We start from the raw sequence: 13,413 nt of genomic DNA on the forward strand, positions 1-13,413 counted from the left end.
CATTATTTCTATAAATAATTCTATTGGCACATTATAAAAATAACTAAATACAGTTGCTCCCTCCCCTTATATATAATCAACTCCTCCACAAAGATAACATTTATTTAATTATTTCCTTCCTACTACTATTCTATACATTCCTGTCTACTGTAAGAAAGATCAAACTAAAAAAAACATATAAATTGTCTGCCATTGTACTTGATAATACAACAATTTTAATAATCTTAATCATATTAAACCCCAAACCATCCAAATAGACATTTATTATTTGTTTTTTATACTTTAATAATCTTAATCCAGATCGTTAAACATAAATGAAATCAACCACACCCTAAAAGCATGTCTCAAGCAGTAGATTATGGCACCCCCTAGGAGCTTAACCAGCGAAAGTAGAAGATATGAAGGATTCCAGAATGTGTTTACACAAGTGAAAGTGAGATATGCAGACAGTTCCCCGGGGAAAGCAGAAGCAGAAAGCTGAAGGTTCAAATCAGCCAGTTCAACGTGTAGGAAAATGCTAATATCTTCAAATTTAGTACAAAAATAATAACAGGGAGACAGTTATTTACTCTCAATCCTTCTTAATATTTGGAGGGAAAATGAAGTCCAAAACTTAAAAAGAATTTTTTTAAAAAATTAATCCCAAAAATAACGATAAGCACCAAGAGAACCCGCTTCTCCTTGCTGTAGAAAGCCTCTCTTAGGGTATGCATACTTAAAAGAAATATAAATTGGTTGATTTAGAAATGGGGTGGCCAGTCTTAGTGTCCCTTTAAGGCTACAGCATGGCTTGGAAATGGTGACATCCCTGACTCCCAGCTAGCTCTTACCAGTTGGATGCAAATGCTGTTTGTGATCTTCTGGCTACAAGCAGCCATCCAGAAGACAGATGGGGTGATTTCAGGTGTTTTCCTTTTTCTGGAAAAACACTCCTGGGCTTCAGGAAAAAACTGCCTAAGCCCGAAAAAACTGCCGCATTGTCAGTTCTGCCCACTGACCCCATGGGCACAGCTGTTCAGTCCGCCATGTCCTCACTGGAAGTCCTAATGTTAAGTTTTAGTTATACTCCTTTGCGGAGAGGCAATATGTTAACCTCCATGGATGTGTACTGTAACCATGTAACCATGCATCCATGTATCCTCCTTGGGATTACTAAGGAATTCCTTTGCTGTGGGTGCGATTATGATTATTTCCTTTACTTCAAAATTACTTTTACATCACTTGCAAGACATAACAGTCTGCATAAGGCAAATGCATACATACTTTTGATAAAAACACTCTAGTTTCTTTGGCTAGCAATCTTTGCTGTTCATCTGACAAAGGGTTATGTGTAATGCAAATAAATACTTGCATAATTCTGCTCACATGAGGAGTTGAGCAAAACAAAACAAGGTGACTTCTTCTATATCCTAAATAAAAGATTCAAAGCTGGAAACAGATTATAGTAATACAGATGAATTTGTAATGACACACATATATACTTCTGTCTAAAGCAAATACTGTAGACTAAATAGACTCACAATGTTTACAGTTATAAAAGTTGTTCAGGAGACACTGTTTACCCAAAGGATCTTTTCAAATGTTCATTCGTTTATCTTTCTAAGCCGACTCAAATATTTGCATGCAGTTATTAGCTGGAAAAATGTCACAATCCAATGTATTGATATAATTCTTTCTGGCCCAAAGGCCATAATAAACGTTTTATTTGATTTGATATAACTAAATGCCTTCCAGGCAAAACCAATGTTAATTGTCCAAATGTTATTTATTTATTTTATCCTGCCTTTATTATTTTGATAATAATTTTGATAACCCAAGGCGGGGGACATACCTAATACTCCTTCCTCTTCCTATTTTCCCCATAATAACAACCCTGTGAGGTGAGCTGGGCTGAGAGAGAGTGACTGGCCCAAAGTCACCCAGCCGGCTCTCATTGCTAAGGTGGGACTAGAACTCACAGTCTCCTGGTTTGTAGCCTGGTGCCTTAATGACTAGACCAAACTGAAAAGTGTATTATATGTTCAGTATACATTTTCAAAATTAAATTCCAAAGGAAGCTTATTTTAAAACAGGATTGTCCTCTGTCCTGAAGTTAACACAGCTGAAATCAGTGGTGTTCTCTTATCCACAACGAGGTTTTTGGCCAAAGTAATTGGATTTAAAGTTTAAATCAAGACTAATTTACTTCATTGAGAACAATTCAGTTTCAGGTACTGGATTCACTAAGCTGTACACTGAGCTGCCAATATCTCTTTGAATCAGATTTCTCTGAGCATAGTGGGAAAAGTATTAATTCCCTCCTTGCTCAGTCAAAGGGTGACACAGTGTGGAGGACAGAAGGAAGAGCTGCTACCAAGGCAACAGTCAGATAAAAGGGAACTGAATCTGGAGCAAGAACATAATGTGAGTAAACAAACGGACTAGCACCTCCCTAGTTCCTATGAAGATAAAAGAAGGGAGGGAAGAAGCACTTTCAGACTTGCAATAGCTTTACAATAACAGTAGTACTAACCTACATGGCATTGGTTTCCTACTCTGATTTACTTTGAAGGGCTGATACACATAGATCATTCAATGTCAGAACCAATAATTATCCATATAATAAAATAGAGACTGTATGTAATTAGGCAGTTATGAATCTAACTCTATAAATAAAACGTTGCCCAAATATCATACTAGTTGGGTTAACACACCATATTAATAATGGTTGTTTAAACTCTTTTATTAAAAAATTAAATCACTAAGGCTGGGTTCACACCTTGCTTAGTAAAATGTGTGAAGCCTCCAGTTATTTATAAATTGTGGTGCATAGCCCAAGGCAATGTGAACTAAGCAACTTAACAAGTATTTAACAAACGGTTGTGAAAACAAGCCTTAGGTTAGCCATGGGACTGAACTTGCATAGTGACTGCTCCCATAATTTCCAGTGCCATAGAAGAGTTAGATCATGGAAGGGCAATCTGGTGCCCTTTACAAGCTTTGGCTACAACACCCATAATCTCTTGCTGTTGGTCTATACTGGCTGGGGCTAATGGGAAATTCAAATAATTTAGAAGACATAATTTAGGTTCCCTGCCCTATCTTATCAGACTCTTCCATCTGGAAACTACACACTTTAACCTGAATAGCAGAGCAATAGAAATATCCGACTGTGAGTTTCACTGCTGAATTACAGTGTAGATACATGGGCTTTTTGCCAGACATCCACCAGATGGCTATCAAAGGGACACAGAAACCTTAAGTATTTGCTTCCATTTAGCAGTCATCCCAATTGTTGCAGCCCAGATATCCAACTTGTATTATTGTTATCCATCCATTGGCAGAAAATTATATCATCGTAGTATACCAGCAGAATATGGAGACTGCATGAAATCTGTCCCCACTCTCAGTTTCTCTCCTGCTTCTAATGCCTCCTTTTCAAGTCACTGCAGTCAGCTGACCTCCCTCCAAAGTACTGGAGGACAAAGCTAGTGCAGGAGCAATAGCAGTTGGAAACTGAGAGCTCACCAGCGTTAGACCAAAAGCTGTGAGAGCAAGATAGGAAATTGCATCCAATGCTACAGAAGGACCCAATGTCTGGTTTTCAACTGCAGCTGCCAAAGGAGGTCTGCAGGAGCAAGAAGAAGGCACCAGCTGCCATGGCAGTAGCTGCAATGTAAGTGGCAATCTGGGCTGGGCCAAGACCTGCCATTATCATTACCCTGGAGTGAGGATCACGCAAAAGTTTCTGGACAGCCGAATACTTGCAATGCAGCAAACCTGAGCACACTCTATCTACAGCAGGGTAGAGTTCTTTAAAAAGAAACAACAACAACAACAACAGATTCTTACAGACTGAACTGAGCAGGCTGGATAACAAACGTGGCATCTTGTGTAAATCAGGCAAAAAGGAAAAGGTTTCCTGATTACTGCACAAGCAGAAATTCAATTTGCTAGATTGCTCCACTCCTTTTCTGGCATCGTTCCTGAGCTGCACTCTACAGGAACAAATGGAGAGCTATGGTAGAACTGATCTGAAGAGCTTTCTAATTTTCTGCTGGCCCTACTAATACATATTATATATGATTTTACAGTGGCATCATCTGATTACTTCACCATGTGTCCAGACTGCATTTCAAACCAGTAGAAAATAACAGGAAAGGCTTATGTGTATAAATTGCCCATGAGATAAGGATGGTTTTCTGGCTCTGTTCAGCACAGTGATAACAATCGAGAGCACAGCAAGCCATTAGAGATCAAATCTCCTTTGCATGAAGTTTGAATCCTTGCAAGTTCCTGGACACATCCATATAATGTTTTTGGCAATTATGAAGAAGTGCTGTACCATGGTATTCTCCCATCAGAGGCATCTGCAGGTGGGGTTGGGGAGGGGGACAAATGACAAAGGCCGAGTTGTGCTGTACATGCTGCCCCTTTTGTTCCTTCCTGATGATAGATTGTTCCCCATTTCTGTCAACAAGGGACTGATGCTCAGAGGCATTTTTTGAGAAGCAGCACTGTCTGTCTGGAATGGCCTCCCACTGGAGATCAGATGAGTTCTTCTCTTGGAAGAAGCTGAAAACAAAGCTCTTCTGGAGGGCATTCAGGCTGTGATACCAGATTGTTTGGGCACATATGTTTTATGTTTTTTCATAATATTTTGTTGCTCTTGTTCTCCATGTATTGTTTTCTCTTATTTGTAAGCTTCCAAGACTCTGGTTAGATTGCAGCAGGGTAGAAATCTTATAACTAACCAAATAATTACAGTAAATAAGTTTTATATGCACAGTGTGAGAGTGCACACACATTCAAGAAGTGTGGAGTTTCAGGCATGATGGTGGAGCATTGCTCTCCTCATTTTGACAAAAGCATCAGATCTTGCCAACACTTCTGTCTCCCATCCAAGTATTAACTAGGTTTGGCCCTGCATTAGCTTTTTTGAGATCAGCCAAGACTGCTTAGGTACTACTACGTACAGGACTAACAACATGTAGGCATATATGGAGCTACTTGAAAAAAACACCTTAAAGCTAGCCATAAGAACATAGTGATGAAAGCTCAGAAACAAATAGTCCAAACTTAGGCAATTACAGCTTACTCAGAAATCAAATAGTTAACAAATAGTTCAGTGTGATCTATGAATCCTACCACTGAATCAAATAATTGCCCCATTTATACAAGTATGGGCAAGAATATGGGAAAAGGGAAGGATTTAACCTGGTCTTCTGCAGCAAGCAGCAGCCACACAGCACAGCCAAGTCATTTAGAGACCCCACTGGAATTCAGTTCAAACACTTTATGAGTTGCTGAGAATGTACAATAATCAACATAAACACTGTATTCCATCACAAATAACTGACCTTGATATCTTGACTGCTCCTGCACTTGTGGAAATACAGACTAATTTATATTATTTATAGAGCATACAAAATCTCTTGATAAATTAGTTCCCTTCTCTATACTAGATATTCTAGGTTATATGGATTTTGTATTTTATAGGCCACACATCTTGATATAAAGTTTTTTAAAAAAAAACTTGGAATAAATTGTTTTGATGCTCTATGTATTGGTGTTTCGCATGCATAACAGTTTACTAAATGTCTAGAATAATTTATATCACCAGTGGAGCTATTGATTCTCCACTACAGTTGCATAAATTCTGGGGATTTGAATTGTTTTTTGAGCCCAACCTAGGGAATCATAAACTATTGCTCAGCAATCATTTAAACATATAGCAAATGCCTCAAGCTGTAGTTTAAATTGGAAGATTAATCTTCCATCTTTTATATGTGTCTCCAAAAGAAAACAGACCCTCTTAGAGATTATTTATGTCTGACATAATATAGGAAAAATATGTCCTCCACTTCAGAAAATGTAGAATTGCACCACATTAACTCCTTCAAAACATCATTGAAAAAGTTGTAAACAAATTTATTCCATAAAGTTTGGTTAAAACTTAACATGATGTGTAAACCTAGCTTCTGGCTGTTCTACAGCTTTTGTCCTTGCTAGAAAGTCATTTGACAACAAAAAGTATACAAAATATGTTGTGATCAAAATGTTCCAAGTTAGAACTCCCATTCTTTTTTCTGGAACAGCCATTTGAACATATGGTGCACTTGGAATGGCCCTACTGATCTGGAAATATTGAATGAGATATCCCAAGTTCAGAATGTTTTGCCCACAAAGTCTTTTGCACATTTGTACATCTATTGACAACTCTACCATCCTGGCAAAAGAGCAATGAGCAGCTGCTTTTAAATCATTTCCTTTCATTGTGGCTTTATCAATGTTTTGCATTATATATTTACTTTTATACATTTTAGACTTTTTGCAAGCTACTTTGAACATTTTCAGTAGATGAGTGTGAAATATAAAATAGTAACATCACCACATCACCACATGTGATGTAACCGTTACAGGTTAAACGTTTAAGGAGATGCAAAGCTTTTCAAGGGAAGGAGATTATACCATCAGCCACAAGCCTTTAATGGACAAGCTACTAAATGATGACATAAAATGAGGAAGGTGCATGTGCAAATTACTTCTGCTTGCATAGTTTGGAAATGGAATGCTGATCTTGAATGTGGGTCAGGAAGGCGTCATTTGCACATATTTGGTGTACTTTAACAGTAACATTTATTTCCATTTCCAATCATTTAACTGGAACTCATACTAACTGGCCTATACTTAGCTGCCTGTTCTCCCTGGATTCTCTTTAAAAACTGATGTTGCACTGGGAATTTTCTAATCATCTGATGCCGGCTAATCTTGGCGTCTAGCAGCGTATCTTCATTACAACTTATTTTGCATTTGAACCCACATATGATTATCTCCTGAATCTGGTAATTTGTTTGTTTTCAATTTGTTAATAAGATCTTTTATCATCTACTGCCACCATATCTACAGTATTTGATACTTTCATCACAGAAGAGAGTGAAAAGGCTTGCAGCTTTAATGTATTTAAGTGTATTCAAATATATGTACATTTACATTGTGTTTCTGTAGAACACAGGCCATCTTACATTGAATCCCAAGAGGAGCTTCTTCTTTAATGAAAATTTAAACAGCAAGGACAGCCATGCTATTTGGCCCAGGAATTCCTCAGGGACTTCGCGTGATAGGGGATGGTTCTCCTCCAAAGTCAAAAGTGCTCAACAGCTATGAGCCCAGATAAATGTCTGCTTCCAAGACAAAAGCCAACATCAGTTCCATGATCATTTTACATCCCCAAAAGTGCTTTTTTTCTAGTCTTACCATATATACAGAAGATATGAAGTAGAAGTAGATATGATGGACACTGGAACGGAAAATCATGGGACTGGCTGGAATATAATAAACATGAACATTCCACTCTGCAAAGTTTTGTAACAGATGCATCTTGTAGTTATTAACACACAGGTATGTTACATACAGAGAGCCAGTTTGGTGTAGTGGTTAAGGCACCAGTCTAGAAACTGGGAGACCATGAGCTCTAGTCCTGCCTTAGGCACAAATCCAGCTGGGTGACCTTGGGCCTGTCACTCTCTCTCAGCCCTAGGAAGGAGGCAATGGCAACCCACTTGGAAAAAACTTGCCAAGAAAACTGCAGGGACTTGTCCAAATTCCAGCACAATCTGAATGGATAAAAAAATGTTTCATACATTAAGTATATCATACCTATTTATTTACATACATACATACATACATACATACATACATACATACATACATACATATCAGCCTGTTACCTTTTGGGGGAAGCAATATTACACAGAGTGCAGTAAAGGACTATGAGTTAAAACAGGCCTGCACAACAGGGGAAAGGGCCATATTGATGAATTAGAAAACCCTCGCAGCTTGCAAAGGAATACTTGGCATGCCAATCAGCTGTTCTGCAGCTAGTGTACTGGCAGCAGTGCACGAGGCCTGGAGGCATTGGAGGCGCTCAGCAGCACATCTTTAGGGGTGGCAGTAGTGAATTTATTGACTTTTTTAAAAGTATCAGGCTATGGGCTGAATGTAGTTTACACCAACATCATTTACTATATCTCTCCATATCTCTATCTTTTCTATCCTACCCTAGCATTCTGAGTGTGTATCAGTGTAGTGCTTTTACTTCCTAGTTGGTGGGTTGCAGGCAATGGCTTGCAGCACGTTCTCTAGATTAAAGGTCCTAGCCTGCATAAAATAACAAGAGCATGGTTTGGTTGTGACATACTGGCCCAAAGGTATCAACGTTGACTGGTATTGTCCTTATCTTAATCAGGGAATGCTGCAAGTGGCATGAATATGACTAAAGCTAGTAACTTAGTGTATAACTTCTCTGTCTTACTTAAAAGCGTTATTGACTTGATGGCCACATAAAAGTTAATATCAAAGATATCAAATATATATATATATATATGTATGTATGTATGTATCTTTGATATATTTATTTATTTATTTATTTATTTATTTATGGTTAATAAAATGATGCTCTACATATGGTTCCCCTCAATGAGATTGTTATTGACTTGATGGCCACATAAAAGTTAATATCAAAGATATCAACTTTCTTTCTTTCTTTCTTTCTTTCTTTCTTTCTTTCTTTCTTTCTTTCTTCCTTTCTTTCTTTCATGGTTAATAAAATGATGCTCTACACATGGTTCCCCTCAATGAGATTGTTGTTATAACTATATTAAAAAAACAATTTTATTTATTTATTTATTTATCATATTTTTATCACTGGCCATCGCCACAACACGGAGGAATTCTTACAATAATATAATAAAAAAGGTATTTCTGATTTTTATCCAAGCTTTGCTACTTGCATTTTCATAGCATGGAACTCAAGTGATCCCTATATCAAAATCAGCCATAAAAGCTGGCATAGTAGTTCCTTAAATTCTACTTCTCTTTTTTGTTGTTCAATCATTCATTCTTTAGGAACATGTGGAATTGACTGAAGGTAACTGCTTGAATTGTGGTAATAGTATCTAACCTTCTTGTCTTCTGCCAGCATCTATTTCCATTACTTTCAATTTTTCCAAGTTACCTCTTTTCACTCTATTATTTGTTTCCTACCCCAAGGAACCTGTGATCTCTATTAGGCTTCCTATTTGCTGCAGATTGTATGAATTGAGCATCAATGCACAGCTGATGCATCTGTAGCAAACAGGAAAGCGATAAAAACAAAGGAGATGGCATGCAGTGTACAACTTGTTTTTGCAAATTATTTTAGAGTGGGAAGCAATATTTTGTCCTTTAAATGCAAATAATAACAGCAAGATAAACAAGCAGAGGATATCAGTGATTTTCAGTAATCTTTCACCTGGTGTATTTCAAGTGAAGCACAGTTTGGTTGATAATCACTTCTATTTCATATTGTGATAAATAATAGATGCTGGAAGTTTCTTGAATTACATCTGCCTACATTTCCTAAATGTATATGGGAATTACTCCTGTCATCTTACTCCAGAACAATGAAAAGTCTGCCATCCAGTGGTGAATTGATATAACATTTCTAAATTTCAATACTAAATTTCTAAAACTACATGATAATGCTGTATGCTTTTAATTTGTCATACTTATTTGTATTATTTGTATTACATTTATAATAATCTTAGAAACCCAGTTTTGAGTGAAGGGTTAGGGTAAAAATGTTTCTTATAAATAATAGGGCAAAACGATTGTCTTCATACAGTGACTTGGGAGAAGGGTAGACAAAGGCAGAAATTCATGTCTGAACAATAAAACAAGATTTTGGAAAGTATTGGCCCAACAAGGACAGGAGTGCACAGCAGTATCCAGGGTGGGTGGGTGTCAAAATTGGTAAGATGGTAGACAAAGAGTCCAGATGCAAACCCTCCCTCTTTAGTACACGTGTCATCACATACAGGTTCAAAAGCGGTGGGGTTCACATAACAGCGCTCTGTCCTCCGTCTTGCCGATTTTGATCCTTCTGTAGATGACGCTTGGGGTTCAGATGCCATGTGAGTTTTTCCTCAGGCAGTGAATTATCTTGATTCAGTACTGACATACTGTATGCTCTAATAAAATATGACTTCCACAGGAACTAGGGTTTCAATAATCAAAAAGGATTGTGAATTGTACTGGTGGAAGGAGGATGCGTACCATTTGTTGGAGGGATGCAAGAATGAATATGATTTAGTCGTTCTGTAAGGTTTGAGTCTGACTCTGAGGCTGAGGAAGGGGAATCAAAACCTATGCTAGGCAAAACGGGGAAATCGAAACTCAGAGTGATTCAGCAGAGCGGGAAAGTCCTGAGCAGCTGATTGGACAAAACCAGGAGCTGGATTCAAAGCTGCCAATCAGCACAAGGGAAAGGCGAGCCAAAAAGCTCACCAAGCAAAAAGAAGCTCGATTGGCTCCTGAGGAAAAACAGCATGAAGGGAACAGAATAAAAAGGAGTCAGTGCAAGGACCGGGCTGCTGGAGACAAACGTTCCACTGAGCTCACAGCTTCCAACAGAGAAGGAAAGCCAGAATCGTTTTCGGAGCCATGCCCTGTAGCCGCCATGGAACCAGAGCCTTCCCAGCCTTCCAAACGTTACCTTGTTACCTTGCAGTGAGCCCCAGCCTAGTCTTGCCTTGCCACCCTGCCATGAAACCCAGTCGAGTCTGCCTTGCCATCCAGCCATGAAGTCCAGCCGAGTCAAGCCCTGCCACCTTGCCCCGAAACTCAGTCAGATTGAGTCTTGCCGCCTTGTCGTGAAGTCCCATCCAGTCAAGTTCTGCCGCCTTGCCACGAAGTACGGACAAGTCAAGCCCTGCCATCTTGTCACGAAACCCAGTTGAGTCAAGTCTTGCTGCCCTGCTGTGAGGTCCAGCCGAGTCCAGTCTACTCATCTTGCCATGGAGTCCAGTCGAGCCTAGTCTTGTCACCTCGTTGCAATCCATAGCAGAGTTTTGCCTCACAGTCCTATTGCGTTCTCCAGCCGAGACTGATTCAGTCACCTGGCTGCCATCCTCAGTCAAGTCCTGTCCAGTCGCCTTGTTGCCACCGCCAGCTGAGTCCAGTTGTGTTGCCTGGGCGCAAACTCCAGTTGTACCTAGCCCAGTCGTCTTGCTGCCAGTTCCTGCCGAGTCCTGTCTTGATTCCTTGCCATGGTCTCCAGTCGAGTCCTGTCCAGCCACCTTGCCACAGCTCACAGTCAATTCCTGCCTTGCCGCCTTGCCACGATTCCCAGTTGAGCCCAGTCTAGCCACTTTGCCATGCTCTACAACTGAACCTGGTTTTGCTGTCTTGCCTAGCACTCTGCCATTGCCCACTTGGGCTTGAATTGAACTGAACTCATATGCAAGAGACAATTACCAATTGTACATACTTATATTGTAAATAAAGAATTCTATTCTAATTCCTCTGTTTGCCTCATAGTCTAACCAGAACACTTTCTTATTTCAGGCACTTTCTTCCCAAATGAGATATTTGTATGGAAAATCACACATTGAAAATTTAAAAAAAAAGAATAAAAGAAGGAGTTGTAGGAATTGTTAAAACGCTACTTCCTCTGCTCAACAGTAGGGCTATACAGTGCTTGGAAGATAATGCAGAAAAGCTGCTTTGGAGTACCCAGAAGTGCAAATTTAGCACTAGTCTACAACTCTTTAAAGCAGCTGCTGTCAGATAATCCTGGAAAAAGATGCAGATGCATTAAAAAACTGCAGATAACTGCTACATTTTTGTCCCTGTGTATGCCAAAGCATCTTTTAAAAACTGAAACCAAACCATCATACAAGCCTACTCAAAACTACTTTTCTGCAAATCATGCATATGTACACTGCCATCTGGGCCAGGAATGTCTTTGAACATCTAGCTGAACCCATCATATGTCACTTGGATCCATTTGTACAATGCATCAAGTCCAGTCTGCTGTAACTTAATTACTTATCAAGATTCTGAGGGCAGACAACTGAAAAATGCAGAGTTGTCCAGACCAAATAGGCAGCAGCTGTTTTGGCTGGTATCTATATCTCTTTTATGGATATACATTCTGGCTTTTGTTTGAGTGTCCTGATACTAAAAAAGATGCAGCCTGATTGGGGTTGAGTTCACCATCAGTTATTAGGGGAAGGGTTGCTACCAGCCCACTCCCTTTTTGCCCCCATTTCGACTATGAAGGGTGAAAAAACAATAAGGTAAGAAATCCAGAAATCAGTTGTGGAATAGCCCATTGTGCTGGGAATCTCCTAAATCAAGATTTGTTGTCCAAATCGTTTCTGAATTACTGATTCAGCAGGGTCAGTAACGATTACTCCATGGTATTCTAAGGGATTTGGTGGCCTGATTTTGATTCAGATAAGATTTGTTTTTTGGAGTTCTATAACACAGTAAGACCTTTAAATTATGAAATGTGTTGTGTGAACAACCCTTTCATGTATTTTTAGGAGGCCAGGAGGAGTCACCCCATCTGTGCAGTCAAATGAGAACATCTATATCTGATACTCCAGTATCTATGTATCTACGTATGTTCAGTTCATTTCCAGTACAACCATGCCAGTAACTAATTGAAGCAACTTGACATTTTAACTGATTTTCTGGAATGCAGATGTACATGTGAATTACTCTTCAACTAATTATTTTGTTGACGGAAGCTTTCTTTGTTGAGAAGTGAAGCATTATGTATTAGAAATGTCATTATTTGACAAGACTTTATGCTGCTAGATTTTGTACTTTAGCGAAATTCTAGCATGTTGTAGTAACATATAAATATCAATTGTTCTATTTATTTTTGTAAAGGAGTTGATACACAATTACAGAACAAATGACCCAGCAATTCTTTATCTTGTCATTGCCTAAAGGTATGAATATTTGACTTTGCCTTTCATTCTAAGCAAACCATATTTATTGCATAAGATATCTCCAGGTCTATAAATTCAAACATTGCATAAGGCATCAGTTTTAGACTGTTACCTCTCTTTTTTTTTTTACATTCTGTGCTCAGCATGGTCTCTTTTGTTACAGAGGGATTTCTACTCCATTAAGAAGTGCTTGACAAATGGAAATTCAGTGAGTACAGCATTTTTCTGTGAATGTAAACTTGAACTCAAGTTAAAATCTAGACTTCGAATCCTGAGAACATTTTTGTGAACGAAGCACACTTTAAAAAATCCAGCTTAGCATTCCGAAATCCGGTTTAATTATACTAATATATCACAATGCCCCTGATCTAGCATTCCTCTGGTGCAGTGTTTCTCAACCTTGGCAACTTTAAAACATGTGGACTTTAACTCCCAGATTTCCTCAGCCAGCATGCTGGCTGGGAGTTGAAATCCACATGTCTTAAAACTGCCCAGGTTGAGAAACACTGCTCTGGTGTATTGTAGGAATTACTGTATGATTGCTGTCCTTCTAACTATATGCCACTTGTGCTGGCAGCAGCTATTACATTTCCTTAAAAAAAAAACTCATTGCAGCATTTGTCAATCTTACCATGCTTTACAGTACAGCCCT

This window comes from Candoia aspera, chromosome 5, assembly GCF_035149785.1.
Source record: "Candoia aspera isolate rCanAsp1 chromosome 5, rCanAsp1.hap2, whole genome shotgun sequence".
NCBI classification, from domain to species: Eukaryota; Metazoa; Chordata; class Lepidosauria; order Squamata; family Boidae; genus Candoia; species Candoia aspera.